This window comes from Schistocerca piceifrons, chromosome 7 (genome assembly GCF_021461385.2).
Source record: "Schistocerca piceifrons isolate TAMUIC-IGC-003096 chromosome 7, iqSchPice1.1, whole genome shotgun sequence".
NCBI lineage: Eukaryota > Metazoa > Arthropoda > Insecta > Orthoptera > Acrididae > Schistocerca > Schistocerca piceifrons.
The window spans coordinates 265,224,383-265,239,841 of NC_060144.1; positions in this window are offsets into that span (position 1 = coordinate 265,224,383).

A 15,459-nucleotide genomic window follows, 5' to 3' on the forward strand; every position below is an offset into this window, starting at 1 on the left:
AGGATATAGAATCAGTGCGTAGTGGGAATGTCCGTGTTACTAATAAGTCGCATATATGTACAGTATTTAATAATCACTTTCTGAATATAGCAGGTGAACTAAATAGAAACCTAGTCCCAACAGGGAATCATATAGCGCTCTTAGAAAAAAGTGTTCCGGAACTGTTACCTGAAATGCTCCTCCATGATACTGACAAGAGGTAGATTGAGTTAGTAATTAAATCACTAAAGACCAAGAACTCTCATGGATATGACGGGGTATCTAGCAGAATACAGAAGTATTGTTATATGTATGTTAGCTCCTTTAGGAGTGGTCGGTTTCCTGACCGATTAAAGTACTTGGTAGTGAAGCCACTTTATAAAAAGGGAGACATTGATAATGTTGACAATTTTAGACCTATTTCTATGCCATCGGTGGTTGCTAAAGTTATCGAGAAGGTTGTATATACAAGGTTATTGGAGCATTTAAATTCACATAATTTGCTGTCAAATGTTCAGTTTGGTTTTAGAAATGGTTTAACAACTGAAAATGCTATATTCTCTTTTCTCTGTGAGTTTTTGGACGGATTAAATAAAAGGTTGCGAACGCTAGGTGTTTTCTTTGATTTAACGAAGGCTTTTGACTGTGTTGACCACAAAATATTACTGCAGAAGTTGGACCATTATGGAGTAAGGGGAGTAGCTTACAATTGGTTCGCCTCTTACTTTAAGAACAGAAAGCAGAAGGTAATTCTCCGCAATATTCAGAGTGGTAGTGATGTTCAGTCCCAATGGGGCACTGTTAAGTGGGGCGTTCCCCAAGGGTCGGTGCTGGGGCCACTGCTGTTTCTTATTTATATAAATGATATGCCTTCTAGTATTACAGGTGATTCAAAAATATTTCTTTTTGCTTGATAGTGAAGGATCTTGTGTGTAATATTGAAACAGTATCAAATGATGTAGTTCATGAAATAAGTTCGTGGCTTGTGGAAATATTTGATGCTAAATCACAGTAAGACTCAGTTTTTACAGTTTCTAACTCAAAATTCAACGAGAACCGATATTTTGATCAGACAGAATGGGCATATTATAAGCGGGACTGAACAGTTCAAGTTCCTAGGCGTTCGGATAGACAGTAAGCTGTTGTGGAAAGCCCATGTCCAGGATCTTCTTCAGAAATTAAATGCTGTTTTATTTATCATTAGAACAGTATCTGAAATAAGTGACACTTCAACACGAAAAGTGGTCTACTTCGCATATTTTCATACACTTATGTCGTATGGTATTATTTTTTGGGGTAATTCTTCTGATTCAAAAAGGGTATTTTTGGCTCAAAAACGGGCTGTTCGAGCTATATGTGGTGTAAGTTCGAGAACCTCTTGTCGACCCCTATTCAACAGTCTGGGAATTCTGACATTGCCCTCAAAGTATATATTTTCTTTAATGTCGGTTGTTGTTAGCAATATTAGCCTATTCCCAAGAGTTAGCAGCTTTCTCTCAGATAATATTAGGCAGAAATCCAATCTCCATGTGGAATGCACTTCCTTGACTCTTGTGCAGAAAGGAGTGCAGTATTCTGCTGCATCCATTTTCAATAAGCTACCACAAGAACTCAAAAACCTTAGCAGTAGCCCAAACTCTTTTAAGTCTAAACTGAAGAGTTTCCTCATGGCTCACTCCTTCTATTCTGTCGAGGAGCTCCTGGAAGAGCTAAAAAATTAAGCTAATTCCAGTGTTGCATTGTTGATTTTCTTTATTTAAACTTACGACTTGCCACCCGAATATGTTTTTTTTTTATATTTCATTTTATCTGTTTCTAATATCGTGTTATAATTTCATGTATTGACTCGTTCCATGACCATGGAGACTTCTCCTTAATTTGGTCCCACGGAACAATAAATAAATAATGAAATAAATTAATTAATGGAGAGGGAGCTACATTGCCGTGAGAATATGCCAGAGGTGGTTCCCAGTGACATAAGGGGTATGTCACGGAGCCAGAATAATGTAGGTAATTGATAGACACACTCACGCTGCTTGCATATAATCAGTGCTTTTTCCTTCCTTGCAGCAGCAGCAGCAACCAAGGGCTAGAGCACTGTACTTAATTTGTTTTCGTTATTGTATTTCTTCCAGAAGGTGTCTCGCGTACAAGGGGCACAAGGGTCGGTGAAGAAACAACCATGCAGGCGCTGTCCAGTGTAGTATGACACAGCAGTGTACGATGCCACTCATTAGGGCACGAGAAGCAGCAGTATCTGCAGCCACACTCGCTACTGCCGCCCCAGCACCAGCTCTGCTATGTCGTTCAAGTGGAACTTTCTATCTGGCAGCTGGCTCAGGGTTTTGACAGCAACCACCGCTGCAGCCACTCCGGGATGCACATTGGGGCATTATACCATCTCTTCCTCTATCGAATTCCCTCCCGCGTCGCTAGAAACCTGCGCCTCCCTGCTCTTCGTCGCACTACCATCGTCTTCGTCGTCAACTAGCTGTAGTTATAGTAACAGTAGAAATCATATGGCTGGCAACAATTCTCAGCCCCGCTCTTTTACTCAAGGACATCAGATTACTAACTAAATACCGCAATTAAAATACTCGGTGATTTCAGATGTCTTTAAGGAGCGAATCTCGTTCAATAAGACAGAGAATCCAGCATGACGGTATACTGAACCTGTAGGGTTTCTGAAAACGTGCTTTCCTGTTCTGCTATCGAAGCTCCTCAGGGTTATTACAGACCCACAATATCCCGCCATTAAATGCAGCACTGTGCTGTGCATCAAACTATCGCATATCCGCCGGCTGTGGTGGCCGAGCGGTTCTAGGCGCTTCAGTCTGAAGCCGCGCGACCGCTACGGTCGCAGGTTCGAATCCTGCCTCGGGCATGGATGTGTATGATGTCCTTAGGTTAGTTAGGTTTAAGTAGCTCTAAGTTCTAGGGGACTGATGACTTCAGAAGTTAAGTCCCATAGTGCTCATTTATATCGTATCCCCATACAAGGAAACGGTAGTGACAGAGAGACAAGCATTCACTACCTTTGGGGGAAAAATGGCTTGATATTAAGGAGCACATCTATCGCCGAGTGGTTTCCGGCTTGAGTGCAATACTGGTTCGGTTTTCAGAGATGAAAGTTAGAGGGTCAGCTGAAGCTCTCAGCTGAATACTACACCTTGACATTAACTCCAGAGTCTGTTCATGCGCACATGCTCTCTGGAACCCGCATTTTATTATGCAGCACTGGGTTTGTCTTAGGACTCTATGCTCAAGAAAACGAAGTGCAGAATCGAACCATGGGCCAGTGCAGGCATGCTCCATTTCTTTGAGCCAGGGACCCCTGGGTTAAAGTTACATCATGTACTTGGATGTCAATAAGCTGTAAGGGCACGTCATGCATCAGTCACTTCCAATTGTCTAATTTAGATGGATGGCAGAAGAACAACGCAAGGGTGGAAAAATCGTGAGTGTATCGGTTGATTCCGGTGTGGGATACAGAGCAACTTGTTCGGCGAGGAGGCTCCAACCCAAAACTGATGACAACGCTGGGGAACAAGTGGAGACACATTCTTCACTATTGTAATCATCTGCAGTGTCTCAGACTCCGGGTTATGTTTAGAATCGTCTAGACTATCTCCTTCAAGCAAATCCCCGTGGTTGAAAGAGTATATTGATCTGAATACGACACTGTGGGGTTTCACGACATGTGACTTTGAGAAATATTTCTTTTAAATTAATGACTAATTCAATTTTCAGCAACATAATGGAGAATTTAGGGAACACAATGGATGTTCGATTAGAACTGAACGTGATGGCCGTTGGGGTGTAAGGAAATACATCACCAGGCCAAATTTTAAACGGGTCACAATATTCCGTGAGAACTTTGTTGCTGTGGAGATGTCGAAGGCTGCAGCAGTAGAGTTCACGAAACCTCCCTATGTGGAAATGTGCATACCACACTTATCCAAAATCCAAAAGTACTGCTTTCATTATGTGTCCCCGAAACCTCATTTCGCTGATCCTAAGTTACTTTAAATGGGTACAGATCGCTACGTCTATTGGGTGAAGAACGGTGATCTATAAAACGTAACCAACTCCACAGTGAAGACCCCGACACGTAATCATACACGGACGATAATCCTTACGGGTTTGTTCCAGAGAACAAAAGGATTATCGGCCTAATGAAAGAAGAGACGAATACGTCACCGACTGTGGAGTTTGAAAGTCTGCACGCAAAAATGTATGCGTATCGCACATTAGAAGGTGCCACCGAGATAAGGCTGTGCGTCGTGTTACATCGAGAGCCTTCTGTACCAAATATTATTTGTAGTACCTATACAGCGGTCTTCAATGTACACTACTGGCCACTAAAATTGCTACACCAAGAAGAAACGCAGATGATAAACGGGTATTTATTGGACGAATATATTACACTAGGACAGACATGTGATTACATTTTCACGCAATTTGGGTGCATAGATCCTGAGAAATCAGTACCCGGACAACCACCTCTGGCCGTAATAACGGCCTTGATATGCCAGGGAATTGAGTCGAACAGAGCTTGGATGGCGTGTACAGGTCCAGCTGCCCAAGCAGCTTCAACACGATACCACAGTTCATCAAGAGTAGTGACTGGCATATTGTGGCGAGCCAGTTGCTCGGCCACCATAGACCAGACGTTTTCAGTTGGTAACACATCGTAAATGTAACGTCCACTGTTCACAGTGCAGTCTATTCGAACAAGAGGTGACCGAGACGTGTAACCAATGGCATCCCATACCATCACGCCGGGCGATACGCCAGTATGGCGATGACGAAAACACGCTTCCAATGTGCGTTCACCGCGATGTCGCCAAACACGGATTCTAACATCATGATGCTGTAAACAGAACCTGGATTCATCCGAAAAAAATGAGGTTTTGCCATTCGTGAACCCAGGTTCGTCGTTGAGCACACCATCGCAGGCGCTCCTGTCTGTGATGCAGCGTCAAGGGTAACCGCAGCCATGGTCTCCGAGCTGATAGTCCATGCTGCTGCAAACGTCGTCGAACTGTTCGTGCAGATGGTTGTTGTCTTGCAAACGTCCCCATGTGTTGACTCAGGGATCGAGACGTGGTTGCACGATCCGTTACAGCCATGCGGATAAGATGCCTGTCATCTCGACTGCTAGTGATACGAGGCCGTTGGGATCCAGCATGGCGTTCCGTATTACCCTCCTGAACCCACCGATTACATATTCTGCTAACAGTTATTGGATCTCGACCAACGCGAGCAGCAACGTCGCGGTACGATAATCCGCAATCGCGATAGGCTACAATCCGACCTTTACCAATGTCGGAAACGTGATGGTATGCATTTTTCCTCCTTACAAGAGGCATCACAACAACGTTTCACCAGGCAACGCCGGTCAACTGCTGTTTGTGTATGAGAAATCGGTTAGAAACTTTCCTCATGTCAGCACGTTGTAGGTGTCGCCACCGGCGCCAACCTTGTGTGAAGGATCTGAAAAGCTAATCATTTGCATATCACAGCATCTTCTTCCTGTCGGTTAAATTTCGCGTCTATAGCAATTCAACTTCGTGGTGTAGCAATTTTAATGGCCAGCAGTGTAATATGCCACTGCTGCAGCATATGGTGCAACAAAACAGTTTTCGAGTAAGAGAATGCAAAACGTATACACTCTGCTGCAATATAAATTTAGCCTCTCGTCTCATGATGATAAAAGGCTCATTTCTGATGACGGGATTGAAACCCTCCTGTGCTCACACGATTCACTTGTTGAGAAAGAGGGGTGAGGGATTCTGAGTGAGATGGTATAAATTTTGAAAAATAGTATGAATCTTTTATCGTAGTGTAAGTAGCTGTGATTTTGTGTGTGTGTGTGTGTGTGTGTGTGTGTGGGCGCGGTGTAGATATAAATTTATAAATTTATTTATGTACATCGTGCCTGTGATGAATGTGTGCTGTGTACACTTGTACATATACACAGTACAAGTTCAAAAGTATCCGGACACCTGGCTGAAAATGACTTAAAAGTCCGTGGTTCCCTCCATCGTTAATGCTGGAATTCTATATGGCTTTGGCCCACCCTTAGCCTTGATGACAGCTTCCAATCTCGCAGGCATACGTTCAATCAGGTGCTGGAAGGTTTCTTGGGGAATGGCAACCTATTCTTCATGGAGTGCGGTACTGAGGAGAGATATCGATGTCGGTCGGTGAGGCCTGGCAGGAAGTCGGCGTTCCAAAGCATCCCAATGGTGTTCTATAGGATTCAGGACAAGACTCTTTGCAGGTAAGTCCATTACAAGGATGTTATTGTCCTGTAACCACTCCACCACATGCCGTGCATTATGAACAGGTGCTCGATCGTGTTGAAACACATAATCGCCATCCCTGAATTGCTGTCCAATAGTGGGAAGCAAGATAGTGCTTAAAACGTCAATGCAGGCCTGTGCTGTCTTAGCGCCACGCAAAACAACAAGCGGTGAAAAACACGACCACACCGTAACACCACCGCCTCTGAATTTTACTGTTGGTGCTACATACTCTGGCAAATGAAGTTCACCGGCATTCGCCGTACCCACACCCTGCCGTCGGATCGCCACATTGCATACCGTGATTCGTCACTCCACATCATGTTTTTCCAGTGTCCAATAGTCCAATGTTTACGCTCCTTACATCAAGCGAGGCGTCGTTCGGCATTCACCGGCGTGATGTGAGGTTTATGAAAAGCCTCTCGACCATGAAATCCGAGTTTTCTCACCTCCAGTCTAACTGTCATAGTACTTGCAGTGGATCTTGATGCAGTTTGAAATTCCTGTATGATGGTCTGGATAGATGTCTGCCTATTACACATTACGACTCCTCTTCAACTGTCCACAGTCTCTGTCAGTCAACAGACGCGGTCAGCCTGTAAACTTTTGTGCTGTACGGGTCCCTTCACGTTTCAACTTTACTTCCACATCAGAAACAGGACCTAGGGATATTTAGGAGTGTTGGAAATATCGCGTTCAGACATATGACACAAGTGACACCCAATCACCTGACCACGTTCGAAGTCTGCGAGTTCTGTGGACCGCCCCATTCTACTCTATCACGATGTCTAATGACTAGTGCGGTCGCTGATATGGAAGACACCTGGCAGTAGGTGGCAGCACAATCAACGTAATATGATAAATGTATGTTTTTGGGGGTGATACTTTTCATCACATAGTGTAAAATGCAAAACAAATATGTGTGCACAATGCTAATCAACAAAAATTGTACTTATAAAAGATTTGCACACAAGGTGCGTCGACTAAAATAGTACTTGTAAAAGCATATCTGTGTACCATATGCATCACGTAAATAGAATAGTATGTTTAAGTTTCACCTGCCGATAGCCGTCCGAGTCGGAATAGTTTTTATATGTAGATGTATGCGTACATAGTTCATAGTCCATCAAAATTATTGTACTATAAAAGCCATGTAACTGCTACTGTTAGGGCCGTAAAACTTAGCTGTAGTGTAAAAATAAAAATATCTCCACATAAGTCCTTAGCATAGATTTATATATATATATATATATATATATATATATATATATATATATATATATATATATATATATATATATAGGCGGAGAGAGAGGGGGGGAGAGGCGGGCGAGAGAGGCGGAGGGGCGGACAATGGTTGCGTAGGATTACGCCTATTGCAATGACTGCACTGCATGAATTTTCACGTGTGAGCGGGAGGCACTTGCCGAAGTCTGCTTCCAAAGACAGATAGCAAAGATGTCTATATCATCAGGACGTGATGAAATCTGCAGACGTAGTATCTGGGCAAAGCTATATATTATCAAGTTTTGATCATAGTGGAATGAAATCATTCGCAAACTGCGAGGTAAAAATTCATATACTTTTCATGCAGCTTAAAAGTAATTTTACGTTCTCATAAGCAGACACAACACTATTTTTACACATCTTCTCGAGTCGATGTAGAGCAGGGCACTCGTAGAATTCCAGGTCTTGAATAGCAGCGAACTTGAAGATTCGAAGCATCCAGGTGACCTTCTCCTCGTCTTTGACATGATAATATCCATGTAGTCGAATACCTGAAGCTACATTAACTTATCAGGATCATCCCAATGAATTCTATGGTAGAAAAACATTAACCACTTCCCACTCCTCCATGTTCTAGCACACTTCACATCCTTGAAAGACTTTGGCGACGCTATGTTTGCTGAGAATATTTCTATTATATCAGCATTTTCTGTGTATGCTACGAATGTAACATTTATAATATGCTTAAAGAACTGTCCACGCTCATCATCATAGAAACCCTGAGAATCCACAATGATGTTCACACCTTCAGATTCAATGGTGAAATGCTCTGGGTATGGCTCATTCATGCAGCTGTACCTTTACTTCGTCGGCAAGAACAGGACAGTCTGTACTCCGGGTTGGATGAATATTTGAGCAATTAACGATTAGACAGGAGAGCTCCATCCGGGTCTAGCTTTTCATTCTAGCTCCATGTGAAGATACACATTTTGCGCAAGTAGCCTATTCGCAACAAGCCAATGTAGTACAAGAAACATGCTACAATTTTTAACAGAGTGGCGGGTTAGGAATGTAAGGACGCACTTTAACGCGAGAAAGTTCCCTGAATGCGAGCTCAAAGGCAGCCGTTATTTGCATTTCTCTGCTCCCACTTCATTATACACGATGTGTAAGAGCCATCGCAGAGGCTCTTTTTCTCGTAAAACTCTGACTACACTCTCTGAGTGCCAAAAGCTTGTCAACAGCCTCTTCTCAAGGATACGCCGTTACTGAACCACTAACAAATTAATTGAAGGCTATCGGAGAAACCTTTGACAATGAACACCCAAAACCGGTTTTGCTAGACGTTAATAATGTCACTAGAAGTTAGGAAATTGAAATTACTCTGTCTGTAATTAACACTTTCCTCTCGCTTTCGTGGAACAGTGTGGCGGACTGCCATTCAGTGCTTTCTGGTGGCAACAAGTAAGCGGCAGAAAACACAAATCATTTTTTGTAGCAAAAATATGATTCGTTTTCAACGCGGTTAATTACTTTCCATATTCTGATTTTAAATTCTTCTATCCTTCCATTGTCGAGCAGCCGCAAGGCATTATGTTCGCCCTTATCCGTTTGCCAAAACGAATTTTACACAAACAAGATCGTAAGAAACCTTTCCTTCGGCAGTGTCTTTACGGTAGGTCCAAAGCATCAGGAGTTTTTGACTTCCGTTTCGCCATCACTTTAATTAACCTTCTTGAAACTCATTAATATCAAATGACATAATGTCACGGCGTGTGATTACAACTCTACTGCAGTGAAATGTGTTAAACGTTTCATGTTATTCGTGTAATTGTGCTTAGTAGCTCTCGTCGCCATGCATGCTATATTCTTTGCAAATAACAGGGTTACTACTAAGCTACTAAGTTGATTTAGCGTACCCGGTACACCGTCAGTCGCTTTTTGAACGGAACCAAGGAAAGCTACTCAGAGGTGTCCTCCATCCTCTTCACTTCTGGTTAACAGATCTTGTAGTTTTGCTATTATTTAATAGTACTGATTATTTTCAAACACAAATCGATAATCGAATTCTCTTAGTCTGGTGAATGTTCACTCCAACTGAGGTGCCAAATCGTTGGGTTAGGTTTCATTGAATTGATGAGGTTTATTTTTGTTTGAAGAGGCACTAGAGATAAATGTAATTCAGGCGGAGCCCTACGTAACGGGATGCTAACAACTGACTCTCAACAGCCTGTAACGTCCCCCCCCCCCCCAAATCTGATCGGTTAAACCACTTGACCATTTGATCGCTTATCGAAGAGTTTCGAAAGTAAGGCTATCGGTTGCGAATACTGTCAAATCGAAATGAAGAAGCATACACAACTCGCCGCCGAGACTAGCAGTGACGACTCACTCCACTACGATAGCATTTTTAATATTTAATTATTAATAAGATTACTGTTCGTACTTATTTTTCACGGAAATAAATGTCGGCTCTGACTGAATAATTGAATGGACAAACTTGGATGATAATGAAATAATACAGGCAAAATTCACTGCACAATCAGAAGAGGTAACGTGCATAATCCACAAATGCGTATATAACTCCTTTACATAATTCTGTACGATGCCTGTTGATACTGATATTCCCTGCTATTACTCAATTTAGCATTCCTGAATTAGTGTGCTCAGTGATCCTGACGGAACATTCATAATATAATGAGTATTGTGTTTGAGGTAACTCTGAAATTTTCACGAATGCGGCAGTACAAGGATGTCGCACCATACTACCACTTGCCATCAAAAATTTGTTTGTAGATGAAGTAAGGAGAGTAGATGAACCAAGGAGACCAGAAAATAAAGGTTTCAGACGACTCAAACATATTACTGAAGATTATATTGGAAACAATTCCGAAGTACTACACACCAAGTGATCGACACACAATAATATGAGTATACAGGTGAATCCGCGATAGTGCTACAAACTTTCGGGGAAGATCGAGAACAGTAAACTTATCAATTTCGATTATGAGACCTTTGTCCGGAAGCTACCATGACGAAAGGTATAAGGCTAAATCGTTCTGGTACCTCTGACAGTGGATTTCTTACACTGCAAACTCTTTGCTTTGCTTTCCATAATTAGGGAAGACGCAGTATGGACCAGAACGAGAAAATATTGGGTAGTAAACTAGGGCCCTAAAAGACAAACCTTAAGAGCTATGAGCACTTGTTCAGTAGAGGTGATAATGTTTAACAGTAGCGAAGATAAACAACTGTTCATAACTCTTAAGGTATGCACTTCTGAGCCCATGTTTACGTGACATTTGTTGGTTGTTTTGGTCCATACTGCCTCCTCTCAAAATAAGGAAAGCAAAGAGCTTGCAGTAGAAGAGGTCCACTATCGGAGATATTTCTGGGCCAGTGTAGCTTATCTCAGATTGATATACCGGGTGATCAAAAAGTCAGTATAAATTTGAAAACTTAATAAACTACGGAATAATGTAGATGAAGAGGTAAAAATTGACACACATGCTTGGAATGACATGGGGTTTTATTAGAACCAAAAAAAAACACCCCATATTGTTAGGCGCGTGAAAGATCTCTTGCGCGCGTCGTTTGGTGATGATCATGTGCTCAGCCGCCACTTTCGTCATGCTTGGCCTCCCAGGTCCCCAGACCTCAGTCTGTGCGATTATTGGCTTTGGGGTTACCTGAAGTCGAAAGTGTATCGTGATCGACCGACATCTCTAGGGATGCTGACAGACAACATCCGACGCCTATGCCTCACCATAACTCCGGACATGCTTTACAGTGCTGTTAACAACAATATTCCTCGACTACAGCTATTGTTGAGGAATGATATTGAGCATTTCCTGTAAAGAACATCATCTTTGCTTTGTCTTACTTTGTTATGCTAATTATTGCTATTCTTATCAGATGAAGCGCCATCTGTCGGACATTTTTTGAAAGTTTGTATTTTTTTGGTTCTAATAAAACCCCATGTCATTCGAAGCATGTGTGTCAATTTGTACCTCTCTATCTACATTATTCCGTGATTTATTCAGTTTTCAAATTTATACTGACTTTTTGATCACCCGGTATTTATTCTTCACCACCATCTTTGAAAGTTTTTAACATCATCACGATATCAATCTGTAGAAGCAAATGCTAATTTCTTGCAATATTTAACTTGTTTAGTGACAGAATTAAAATTAAATTAAGTAATTAATATAAAAAATATCATTCTTGAAGTCTGCTAGTATACAACGTCTTAATTTTGATTTACTCAAGTCCATATAAAAGTAGACAAATTTGATAAATTCATATCTTATTTATGATAATCACGCAAATAGGGTTCTAGGAGTCAAGGACCTATCCCAGATAATATTAAATGTCAATTACGCGGTACATCACACGACAGCCAACTGATACAAAACTCTGTATTGCAGAAAAATTACTGTTCTCAGAATAGTCACTGGGATCTACAATTCAAATGACTGATCCCTCTAAGGGTCAATCTTTCACTCGCGAGATAGTCGTGTCGAGGGTGTAACGACAGTGGTCCAGAACTGTTCCATGTCCGAAGTTTTTGACTGCCCATTAACAAACACAGCTCGAAAGAATTAGGAGAACATGAGTTTGGGCGTGTACCACACACTACTGAGCTATAATTGCGGTCTGGGTATGTTCGCAAATTACACCATCTTTCACAAATTAAGTACATAACAAAATGTCTTCACATCCTCGATCGTTTCCATAAAAGGAACTGAGTTGTCCCACAGGTGTCGAAAACAAAGTAGGAACTACCGTTCATTCCAACGTCCTGGATGGTTTTCATCGGACTTGTAGAGCTTCAGTGACGTGAATGCCCTCCGTGAGAGCTTACCACTGCGTGTGGTCTACGTGGTATAATCCTTAGAAGTCTACGGAGGCCACTCTGTGGGATCCGTTTCCATTCATCATTGAAAGCCCGTGAGAGTTCATGGAAAGTCTGTGATGGAACAGGACGTTCACGAAAACATCTGCCAGGCATGTCGCACAAACGCACGATGGTGTTCAGTTCGGGACTCACAGCGGGGCATACCATTACTTCAATGTCAAGGCTTCGCAAGGCATCCTTGCTAAAACCCGCCACATAGCTCGTGGCATTAGAAGGAATTCAATACCATCACCGTATGCAGCGGCTACCATGTGGTCCAGCAGTATCCATTCGATGTACTCCATGATGGCAAGGCGACCATGGACAAGATCGGTATGGCTGTCAACACTGAAGCCTTCCGCACATCAAAGCAATCTTGTACTCTGTCGAATTCCTGGACAACATTTTACCGGTACCCCTCACCAAAGGTTACCGTACTCGAACACGTCCACCACGTTACGTTAGAGAATATCTGAACTCGTCTGTGACGAAGTTGTCAGCTGACATGGGAAAGACAGAACTAAAGGCGATCTGTACGACGTTGTTATGTGAAGCTGGGTACTCGAACAGAATTTCTGGGTCGTAAGTTCCTTTTTCGCAACCTGTTCATTACAGTCTGATCGGACATAGCTCCTACAGTGGTCCTTCTGAGACCGTATTGTAGTGCTCTGGCGGTACCGGTACGAAGGCACAAAGCAGAGATGGCTAGACACTGGAGTTTCCTTTGAGACTGTAATGCGCAGGCGACCTTGTCTAGCTCGCCTTGTGTGCTGTCCTGTGTCTTTGTAGCGTTTCCACAACCTATGAATGACACATGCAAAGACATTAGCACCTGCAGCAATACAACCGAAAGTCCATCCCTTTTGGATAAAACAGATGTGGATGGTGAACGATTTTAAGTGTTCACTACATCGAAAGCGAAGATCTCAAATAATGCAGTATACCAAAACAGATACGCTGTTCCTCTATTACTTCTGAACAGTCTGTAATGCAGTGGGATAAACTTCTCCGCCAACTTGACATCTCGAGTATCACGTTTGCGAGAAACTCGTATACTGTTAAATAGTAGTTAGGAAATGCACGAGAGAGAGCAGTTCGTCGTTTACGATACCGTCTCGCGATTCAGACGTGCTACTTGCGATGCGTCCAGTTGACGAAATCCCTTCTCTGTGACAACCTTGCGCAACCACGAACGCCAAGTTTCAAAGCCACTGTTTGGTAGACGTAGCAGCCCTAAGCTTTACAGTTCCATTTGCCCAATCGCTGCTCGGTGAAAATATAAAGTCTTATGAAAACGAGGGAGTGGGGAAAAAAAGCAAACTCAACTGTTTATCATCTCAGTAACAGTTGCCCAAATGTTAATGCATTTCTCCCACTGCAAGAGATGATGGTAGATACCTTCACAGAAAATATGTATGCGGTTGTCTTCTGAACTGTAATTGCACGCAGGCGTGCACCTCGTCGTACGAAGCAAATCGACGGCCACGAATATCCTTCTTGAGGACTCAAAAATATGGAAACCGCATGGCGACTGTATTATCTGTAACAGTTTCCCAGTAAAACATCTGCAGCCTGGTCGAAACAACGTTGGCAGCATGTGGGCGGTTATTATTCTGCTCAGAATGATACCGTCCATTAACCTATTGCTCTTTGACTTTCTGGAACACGGTGCTGTGATTAATGGTTCAAATGGCTCTGAGCACTATGGGACTTAACTTCTGAGGTCATCACTCCCCTAGAACTTAGAACTACTTAAACCTAACAAACCTAAGGACATCACACATATCGATGCCCGAGGCAGGATTCGAACCAGCGACCGTCGCGGTCGCGTGGTTCCAGGCTGAAGCGCCTAGAACCGCTCGGCTACCCCGGCCGGCGCCGCGATTAATGTCCAGCGGTGCGCGGACACTTCGAAAAACATGTAAGGCGCTATCAACTCCAAATGTCCAGCAATGTTGAAGGATGGCATCATTCTGCAGCAGGATAACGCCCGCCCATATGCTACAACAGTTCGACTACGCTGCAGACCTATCACTGGGAAATCCTTGCACAACATTTATCCAGTCCCATTCTCCCCCCTTCCGATTTCCATAGTTTTCGATCCTTGAACAAAGGCTTTCGTGGCCGTAGATTTGTCTCCGATGAAGTGGTTTTCGCCTCGGTACAATCAGGGCACCGTAGGCAACCGCAAACAGTTTTGCATAAAGTCACTGACCGTCTTCTGTCGTGGCGGCGTAAGTGCATGGGAATTTCATTTAGAATAATATACAGTTTACTTAGGTTCTTTCTATCTGTATCGTATTCAGTTGGCTGTCCCTAACATACAGGCTGAGTCGAGACGAAGGATACGTTGTTTGAGGGCAGACAAAACTAATGTTTGTTGACAAAACAACCGTCATATGTACATTTGTCCTCATGTTAAAAGTTACCGAGGCAACTAATGAAAACAGTTAGAACAGGACAAATGTAGGTGATAGTCAATGAATGATTGCCATCTAACGTTTTGTTTAATTATGTACATTTCCTCACAAAAGATGTTCGAGAAGTTCACCGTCAACTACAAAGCAATTTGCAGCTTGTGTTTACTGTTGCTGTGTTGCTGATCTGAGCTTGGTCTTTGGTTCGAGTACTTTTCCGGAGCACACTATGTAAAATATAAACGAACAGTTCCTCCACTGAAATAGTCAGTAAAGTCAACATTACGTAGCCTATTGTCGCTTCGGTAGTATTCTCATGTGAGTGCTGGTGAAGAATGACTTGCGACTGACGCCCGTGACTTTCAAACAGTTGTAAGTCGGAAACGGTCAGTAAAAGGGTGTATGTTCGTTTGAAGCATTTTTTGCCGAAACACTAATACTATCACCACTCAAACCATGTACCTTCCCTACTGACTCACTCTGTATGTGGATTATGTGGATGCGTATCAACGCTCCAGAGGTAACCGGTAAGTTTGGGAGAGTTTAAACGCTTCTGCTGATCGCTCCCTACTCGCAGTGTTACGTCTCAAGTGCCAATCAAATATTTACAACGGATATTTGGAGCCTTTGG